The 8,488-nt window shown below is 35.9% G+C and overlaps 1 non-coding gene across 1 annotated transcript; it reads right to left on the bottom strand.

Annotated features, from left to right (window-relative positions):
• Positions 1-7,954: 7,954 nt before the first annotated feature.
• On the bottom strand, positions 7,955-8,061 carry LOC148915979 (small nucleolar RNA R71). The gene has a single exon (XR_016128366.1). It is a non-coding gene; the product is annotated as a small nucleolar RNA R71 (small nucleolar RNA).
• Between the last annotated feature and the right edge of the window lie 427 nt (positions 8,062-8,488).

Raw genomic sequence — 8,488 nt, 5'->3', positions numbered from 1 at the left:
GTAGAAAAGCATTCTTTACATCAAACTGGTGTAGTGGCCAATCCAAATTAGTTGCAAGGGACAATAAGACTCTGATGGTGTTTAACTTTGCAACTGGAGGAAAGGTTTCTTCATAGTCTATACCATAGGTTTGTGTGTACCCTTTTGCCACAAGTCTTGCCTTGTATCGCTCGATAGATCCATCTGCATTGTGTTTTATAGTAAACACCCATCTACATCCGATTGTATTTTTTCCTCGTGGTATAGTCTCCAATGTCCAAATCTGATTTTTCTCAAGAGTTTTCATCTCATCTTTTATAGTTTGGACCCACTTAGGATCTTTCAATGCTTCAGAGACCTTGGTTGGAATATGGATAGCAGACAACTGATACACAAAAGCCTTGAGTGGTTCAGACAGCTTCTCAGTAGATACATGATTTGCAATTGGATACTTGGATGTCTTGCCAATATTAGGTGAATAGCGGTTTGGTGGCTTCCCACGATTTTGCTTGAAAGGTAATTGATATCCAATAGTTTTATCCTCTAAATGCACAAGTCTAGTAGGAGTAGTTACCTCAAGGATATTCTCAGGAGATTGGTCTGTTGGTACTATTGAGTTAAAGGGGGGTCTTCATCTTGTTGTTCTGTATTGTCTGTTGTGAGACTCGGATCAGAAATATCTTCGTATGGATCAGATGGGTCAGGTAATTAATCTCTATGAATGGGCGATTGGTCGCTTTTCGGCAGAGAGTAATCTTATGCTCCAGACTCGGGATGATCAATCATTTCTGTACATAGGAGAATTTCTTCGTTTTCCAACTTGCTCCAGTGCTCTTCATTTCATATCTCCCCCTGAAGCGTAGAATTGGATGACGGGTCATGGAAGAACAGCTCAGATTCGAAAGGTCACATTCAAAGTGACATAGGTACGTCGGGTAGGAGGGTGATAACAACGGTAGCCTTTCGATGAGTGGCATAACCCACAAAAACACAACGAAGCGCACATGGATCAAGTTTACTACGTTGATTTTTGTGGAGATGAACGAAAGCCACACATCCAAAGATTCGGGGTGTGAGCACCAAAGAGAGCGAGGTCGTGTTGCGCAAGCACCTGTAAGGGAGATTTAAAGGTCATACACCGAAGGCATGCGGTTGATTAGGTGAACTGCAGTGACAATAGCATCATCCCAGTGATGGCGAGGAACATGAGCGCCAATCAGAAGTGCTCGGGCGGTTTCAAGAAGATGTCGATTCTTTCGTTCAGCAACACCATTTTGTTGCGGTGTCTGAGGACAAGTTGTCTCATGGATAATTCCATGTTGTTGGAAGTAAGTTTGAAAGTCATGATTGACAAATTCTCCATCATTGTCGGAGCGAAGAATCTGGATTTGAGCATTAAACTTAGTTTTCATCTGTTTGTGGAATGACTGAAACCGGGAAAACACTTCATTTTTATTCTTCGGCAAATAAAGTCATGTCATCCGTGTACAATCATCTATGAATGTGACAAACCATCGAACACCAGAAGGAGCAGTGATAGGTGAAGGTCCCCAGACATCAGAGTGAATTAACGTAAATGGAGTAGTACACTTGTTCGTACTCAACGGGTAGGGCACACGGTGACTCTTAGCCATAATACAAGTATCACATGTGAAGTCGGAGTCCTTGAAACCTGAGAATAAATCTGATATAAGATGCTTCATATAACTAAAAGATGGATGTCCCAATCGACGGTGCCACAACCAAATTTGCTTTTGTTTGCTATTAAATGGATGCGTCACACTGTTAGCCATGCTAGGACTGAAGTCATCGACATAATATAGCCCCCCTCTCTTAGTACCATGACCAAGAATCTCCTTAGTGTGAATATCCTGAAGCAAACAAAAACTCGGGTAAATGAGTACACAACAATTCAATTGTTCAGTAAGCTGACTAACGGACAACAATTTAGTGGATAAAGATGGAACAAGTAAAGTATTAGACAGTGTGAGAGAGGATGAGAGTGCAACAGTGCCAGCCCATGTCACAGGATAAGTAACGCCATTGGCATTTGCAATACAGTTCGTCGAGGTTGTGTAGTATTCAGAAAATCATCAGGATCAAACGTCATATGATCAGGTTGCACCGAAATCAATTATCCAACTCCTGGAATCAATCTTATCGGAAGTATGGAATCCATAACCAGTACTATTACTGGTCGTATTGCATTGTCCTCGATATTTAAGAGTAGCCCACCAATCGGGGTAGCCATGCAATTTAAACAAGTCCCACGAGTGTGTCTCGAATCACCACAATATGCGCAATCTAGTCCATGTGTCGGTGTCGTTAGTCGAGAAGTCATAATCTGAGTCGGGGCTGGAGTCGGAGTCGAAATCGAGATCGAGGTCTGAATCATAGACAAATTCGGGGTTGTTGTCATCATCGGAGTTGGGGTCGAGGTCGTCTTCGGAGTCGAGGTCGAGGTCGTCGTCGTCATAGTCGAGGTCGGAGTTGGGGTTGTCAAAATAGGATCCTGATTCCGGATCGGGTTCGGAGTCATCAAAATAGGATCCTGATTCAGGATCAAATTCGGGGCCAAAGTCTGCATCTATAGGAGTTGAGCCATTTGGGCACTCAATGGTTGGTTGAGAAGGAGAGAAAGAGTCGATGGTGCTCCCTCCACGAGGGTTGAAAAAATCGTCAACCCCCATAGCGGCGGCGGGGTTTGAAACTAGAGTCAGCAATTCCAAGATCGCCACTCTGATACCATGCTAAAATATGAAAACTATGAAAGAATATTTATTTGTGAGAATTTTCTATGTATTCTTCTCCTTGTAGGAGGTCATATTTATAATACAACAAAACCTGAATGGGCAAGTAAATAATAAATTCCTAAATCTATTTACAGTAGGAAATCAGGAATTAAAGTAAATCAATTACAAATAAAATAGGAATCATTGGTGTGTAAGGAAAGTAAGTCAATATCCACAAGTCACGCCAACAATTTATCCTTCTTTTAAAAAAAAAAAATTGAGATTAACTATGTGAGATTTGGCCTATGACTATCGGGGAAGCACCCCATTGTAGACAGATGCCATATGGATAACACAGCACGGATATCAAACTCGATAGTGATAGCCTTCATCCAAATAAGTGGGGGGAGGTCTATGATTTTCTTGTAAACTATCGAAATGTTTTGGGTGTACGATGTCTTGATATGCTATTAATATGGGTGGAGACACTTTAATTTGAACTTGAATTCGAACCTGCTCATCTGTACGTTGGAGATATTTAGAACATTGTTTTTGTCAAATATATATATAGACAACCTAATTGACATTTCACGAGTCTAGAGTATAATATTAATAAATAACCATAAGTATAACACCGGGACCTCCATGCTAGTTGAAATGTTTGTCTTTTGCCCCTAAGAGTAACTCCACCCATTTGCCCTTAGAGCACTTCCAGCAGTTGGATTCTTGCCATGGCAAGGGGGGGTAGGGCTGACACTATTCATGGGAATAGTGTCGCCCTACAAAAAGTAAATTGCACTTCTAGCAGTTTCCATGGCAAGGGAGGGTACTATTCAATTTTTTTGTTTTTTCACAAATTTGTTTACCTAAACAATTAATTTGGACAATATTTTCGGATGAGATTTTTGATAAAATATTCGGATAAGATTTTCGATAAAATATTCGGATAAGATTTTCAGATAAGATTTCCGATTTCAAATTTCAGATAAATTTTATTTTTCAAATTTCATATAAATTTCATCTGAATTTCAAATTTCAGATAAATTTCATTTGAATTTCAACTTTTCATTTGAATTTCAATTTCAGATAAATTTCATCTGAATTTCAATTTCAGATAAATTTCATCTGAGTTTCAATTTTCGGATAAGATTTTCACCCTATAAAATTGCGCCACGTGTCATCTTCATATATTCATTAACGCCGTCAAGTTGACTTAATGGAGCATTTATGGGAGGTAAAAGGCAATAACAGTGAATGAAGTGAAGTGAAGAACATTTTTAAGATTTTAATGTTTATGTTTTATGTTTAGTTATGTTTGGTTTTTTTATGCTTCGGTTGTGGTTTGTTTGTTTTTATATATTTAATGCTTTGGTTGTGGTTAGTTTTTTTATGTATGGAATGTTTTGAATAAAAAGGAATTTTATTTAATAGTTTCTTTGATAGAGAAAAATTAAACTTGAAAGTGAAAAAAATTTAGAGTTGAAAGTGAAAAAATTATTGAGTAGAAAGTGAATAATTAAACTTGAAAGTGAAAAAAATTTAGAGTTGAAAGTGAAAAATTATTGAGTAGAAAGTGAATAATTAAACTTGAAAGTGAAAAAAATTTAGAGTTGAAAGTGAAAAATTATTGAGTAGAAAGTGAATAATTAAACTTGAAAGTGAAAAAAATTTAGAGTTGAAAGTGAAAAAATTATTGAGTAGAAAGTGAATTTGTTGTTAAAAGTGAAGAGTATGGATTGGTATTTATAGAAAAAAATTCAGTATTTTTTGGGGTTTTTTTAAAATTTTTACGATTTTTTTTCATAATTTTTTGCCTTGAAAAATTCCAGGCGTTGGATTGGATGAAAATTCAAAAATCGGAAGGACGGATCGCGCATGTGGCGTGAAAGAAAAAAATTGCGCTGCGGCGTCACCTTGACTTTCTTTGCTGGGCAGCCGCCGGCTAGCTCAGGCAAGTGGACCCACACTGCAGAGCCAAGACTTGTTGCTGGAATGGCATTTGGACTCTCCCCAGCCCGAGCCCAATTGGGCTGGAAGTGCTCTTAACCATGGCAAAGGGGAGCTAGGGCAGCCACTATTCACGCCCCTCCGGTTTCAAAAGAAGAAGCCATACATATAATAACTAAAATTACAAGGTGAAAGAGAGGAAAATGTTGAGTATAAAGAGTGAATAATAGTAGAAGTAAAAGAAAATGTATGAGGATTGGTGTTGACAATGAAGGGTATTGATAGGTATTTATAGAAGAAAAAAAAAATCAGTATTTTTAAAAAAAAAATTTGATTTTTTTTCATAATTTTATTGCCAAAAAAATGTCAGCCATTGGATTGGAGGAGGAGAAGTAGATCGGAGTCTGGGGCGTGACACTGTCTTCTACCCATTGGAGCTTGCAGGTGACATTAAGCGCACGCGAGTTTAAATTTTTTACCATTAAAAAATTCAACCCGTGCAATGACGTGGCGCATGACGTTATCAACCCTCGAGCTCGAGCTCCGGCTAAGGTAGCCTGAGGGCCAGCCCGTCTTCATAGGTCCCACTCCCAACCTGGGCTTGGGCTCCTCGCTGGAACGCGTCGTTTTTTCTCCCCTAGCCTTGGGCTCAGCCTTCCGCTGGAGTTGCTCTAACTTATGTGACTTGGTATTTGGTTTGTGTGACTTTATCGATTTATAAAGTGTAACATTTTTCATCCCTTTCATTTGTTCATTAAGCGACATGTATGTATGTGTATGCATATACCATAATTTCTCCCTAAATTTTTTGTCTAATATTCTGTTTACTCTCTTTTGTTTAATTTATCAATAAGAATGACATGTAGATGTGGGTTATGCAAGTGAGCCCGCCTCCTTGCATCTAAGTTCGAACCTCCCTTCCCATAAATTTAATTAATTTTAAATAATTTTAAACTATCGCTTGTATGAAAAATTGAAATTTATTTACAAATTTAACTCTTTTGTAGATAATATGCATGAAATAATTACTTTTTTGGTCACCTCCACATGTGGTTCAAGGATATAAACTGTCTAATTTTCGATCTCCATTTAAGAAAATCAACAAATTTGAAATTATTTGACTATTTGATTATCTCACGAATATTTCGTCGTTTTATTGAAAACATTATATTCGTTTTCTAGTGCTATGTTTTAAGAGACATAATGTATAATGTAAATGCCTTGATAATATTACAATAATACATGTTTATTTCCCTTAACATTTAATTTTAAAAGCAATTATAATGAGTAATTAAATAATCTTATGCATTTTTACTTTTACTTGGTTAAATTGGTTTAATGTTATTTTATTAACTTTGATCAATGACTTCCTATGTAGGCTTGTGTGTTGTGGAAACCAACTCAATTTGCATGCCAAGAAGTGTGCCACCCAAAGATATATAATATGCTAGTGGCCAATTAAAGAACTTCAACATATCCATGAAGCAATGATGATGAAGGAAAAAGTGCTATTAGCACAAGAAGAAAAGAATTGAAAAGAATGCATGAAATGCCACACCCATGCTAAAAGAAGAAAGGAAAAGAAGTATGGGATGAAAGCAAACAAGAAGAAATTGAATTCACATGCTTGTAAGGTGTCATCCACTCCAAAGAAGTTCAAATTCAATGCAAATTATCCAAAAAGATGATAAAAGCCACAAGGAAAGGAAGAAAAAGAGAAAACAATTCAACAATGGAATTGATTCCAACCACACTAACATAGGCAAGATGAAGTGGGAGTTAGGTATTGCATTAAAATAGGAATGGTGATTTTGGAATCCATCATGATGTTTCTCCTTCTTAGCCCTATAAATAGAGAAGTCTACAAGCTTCAAAACACAAACCAAGCTCACAATCTTCTCTTGAGCTCTCTCTCCTTCCTCCAATTCTTCTAGTTTTAATTTCTTTAGTTTTATTTTATGCAGAACTAACTCCCTAGCTAAGAGAAAGCTTTTAATATGAGTGTGTAATTTTATTAGTTTGATCCAAACTTAAGCTTTAATGTGAATTTGTAGTTTTTGTTCAAATGGAATTTTTAGTTTTCTTTTTAATTAATTGATGAATATTTGATAATCTATTTTATGGGTTCAATCATGTTTTTCCCATTGTGCAGTAAAAACTTTCATCCTTTTAAAAGACAAAAGAATTACTTAGATTAATAGAATTTTGACGAAGATTATTTTTTAATAGTTTGTTGCCAATGGTACAAGTTATGCTTAGAATACTTCTAAAGGAAATTAAAAAGAGCTTTAATTATTTTGAACAACTACAATGGAAAATATTTTGTGGATCAAATCAATAAGAGTTGCATGCTTATGTTAAAAGTGGAACCCCAATGCCTTAGTGTTATAATCAATTACATTTTCCTTAAATAAAATCCTGTTTAAATCTGCTTCTCAATTACAATTGTTCTTTTTCAATTCTATTATTTTCTTTACACTGCTCTCTGTGGATACGACACTTGGACTTTTGAGCTACACTGCCATACGACATTTTCTCTTGGGTTTTGCAAAGTGGTACTAACAAATTGGCGTCGTTGCTAAGGAGTGGCTTGTCAAAGAGTACAGAGATCCCCTTGGTCAGAGGTTTGCTGGTTATGTGAAATTCTTCACATCTGGCACACTCTTTCCAAACTCATCTCATTGTTAATATATATATTTTTTACTTTTTTGTTTTTGTTTTTTTTTATTTATTTATGTTCTTTATGCGACCTAGAGATCATCTAGGGAGATTTGTCAAAAAGTCTGAAAATGTTAATTTAGAACATTCTGCTTTAACTTCTTCAACTGAAACATCTAACAAATCTGAAAGTATGGTATGAACAAGAAATTGTGAATAATGAAAGAGAGGTTAATGCTCGGATTGTGAATAATGAAATAGGAGAAGAAGCATTTGGCCCAAGAACTTTAGAGACATTATTGCATCATATTCGTGCACCAAATCCTTCTTGCATCATGTTTCCACCTAACATGCCAAATTATGATTTCAAACCTAGAATGATTCAACTGCTACCTATTTTTCATGGTATGGAAAATGAAAATCCTTACGTGCATGTTAGGGAATTTGAAGAAGCTATTGGTACTTTTTACAATGGTCAACTTGATAGGATTAATCTCATAAGGTTAAAAAAAATTCCATTTTCTTTAAAAGAAAAGATGAAGAGTTGGCTATATTCATTAAGGGTTGGGTCCATAAGTTCTTGGGCATAAATGACTCAAGCATTTTTTAACAAATATTTTCCTAATCACAAAAGAATTGCTCTTAAAAAAAGAATCTCAAATTTCTCTCGGAAGGAAAATGAAACTTTATATCAAACCTGGGAAAAATTTAAAAAGATTTTGAATTTGTGCCCACACCATGGCTTTGAAAACTGTCATCTTGCTAGTTATATCTATGAGGGACTTCTCCCTTGTGATTGCCAATTTGTTGAGTCTATGTGTAATGGAAATTTTATGCAAAAAGACCCTAATGATGCCCTAGAATTTTTGGATGAAATTTCTTAAAAAAAACTCATCAATGGACTGTTTCCAGTTTAGTTGAGACCACTGATCGGTCAAGAATTGCCACATCTTCTACTAATAAAGTAATTTATCAATTAAAAGAAGAAGATGATTGGAAATTAAAATTTGAGGTTTTGACTAAAGAGATAGTTGCTTTGAAAATGGAAAAATCAAATTTACCTCAACATGTTCATCAAGTATGTGATTCTTGTTATGAGATTGGTCATACAGTTAAAAATTGCCCAATTTTTCAAGAAATAAAAGGAGCTTATGAGGAGTGTTGTGCTGCTG

This window comes from Prunus mume, linkage group LG6, assembly GCF_029339155.1.
Source record: "Prunus mume cultivar Tortuosa linkage group LG6, ASM2933915v1, whole genome shotgun sequence".
Classification (NCBI taxonomy): domain Eukaryota; kingdom Viridiplantae; phylum Streptophyta; class Magnoliopsida; order Rosales; family Rosaceae; genus Prunus; species Prunus mume.
The sequence above is the reverse complement of the archived record's forward strand: the minus strand, read 5'-3'. Positions and strand labels throughout refer to the sequence as shown.